Here is an 830-nt window from a genome sequence, read left to right as displayed (position 1 = left end):
AGGTTTTTATTGGTTTAACTAGTGTAGTAGCAGCTTCAGTAACTACAGTAGCAGATTTTTAGTGGCTCAACTAATGTAGTAGCATGTTAAACTGGAGATTTAGCTGCTACTAGACTTCCAACAAATATAGTAGCAGAGTTTTAATGGTTCAACTAGTGTAGTAGCAGCTTCAGTAAGTGTAGTAGCAGGTTTTAGGGTTGTTGATCGTTGATGAGGTGTGAACTAGTGTAGTAGCAGCTTCAATAAATTTTCGATATGGGGGCAAAAAAATAAAAAAAAATCATACCATACCCATGTCTTCTTTTAGAGCAGAGGTTTGGTGGTGTATTGTTAACCGGAGCACTTAGTACAATTTATTAATATAACTAGCATTCCCCTAAGATCGTGGGTAAAGAGAAGATGAGAGCACGTGAGGGATGATGAAAAGTCAAATCAAAGAAGAGATGAGAGGTATTGTGATGATATGATTATGGGGGCAAAAAGCTTCAAATAGCAGTAATATATGAAACCCAGACAACTTCAGTTCTGCAAAACTAAAAACCCACTGGGGGCAACTTCAACCCGAATCTACCCAGAGAGAGAAGATTGTGAAAGAGGCTAGATCTTTGCGAACGAAGGGGTCGACATCCTCGTCGTTGAAGATGGCGGAGGAGAGAAGGAGTTTCGAGTTTCTCGGTAAGTCGCCGTTATCGGCGGCCACCGCCAGGGTTAGAGAGACCTTTCACGGCGTGATGGCAGTGATAATGGTGAGGAGAGAGAGAGAGAGAGAGAGAGAGAGAGAGAGAGAGAGAGAGAGAGAGAGAGAGAGAGAGAGAGGAGAGTAGAGAGAG

This window comes from Fragaria vesca, linkage group LG3 (assembly GCF_000184155.1).
Source record: "Fragaria vesca subsp. vesca linkage group LG3, FraVesHawaii_1.0, whole genome shotgun sequence".
NCBI lineage: Eukaryota > Viridiplantae > Streptophyta > Magnoliopsida > Rosales > Rosaceae > Fragaria > Fragaria vesca.
This window is presented reverse-complemented; position numbering follows the sequence as displayed.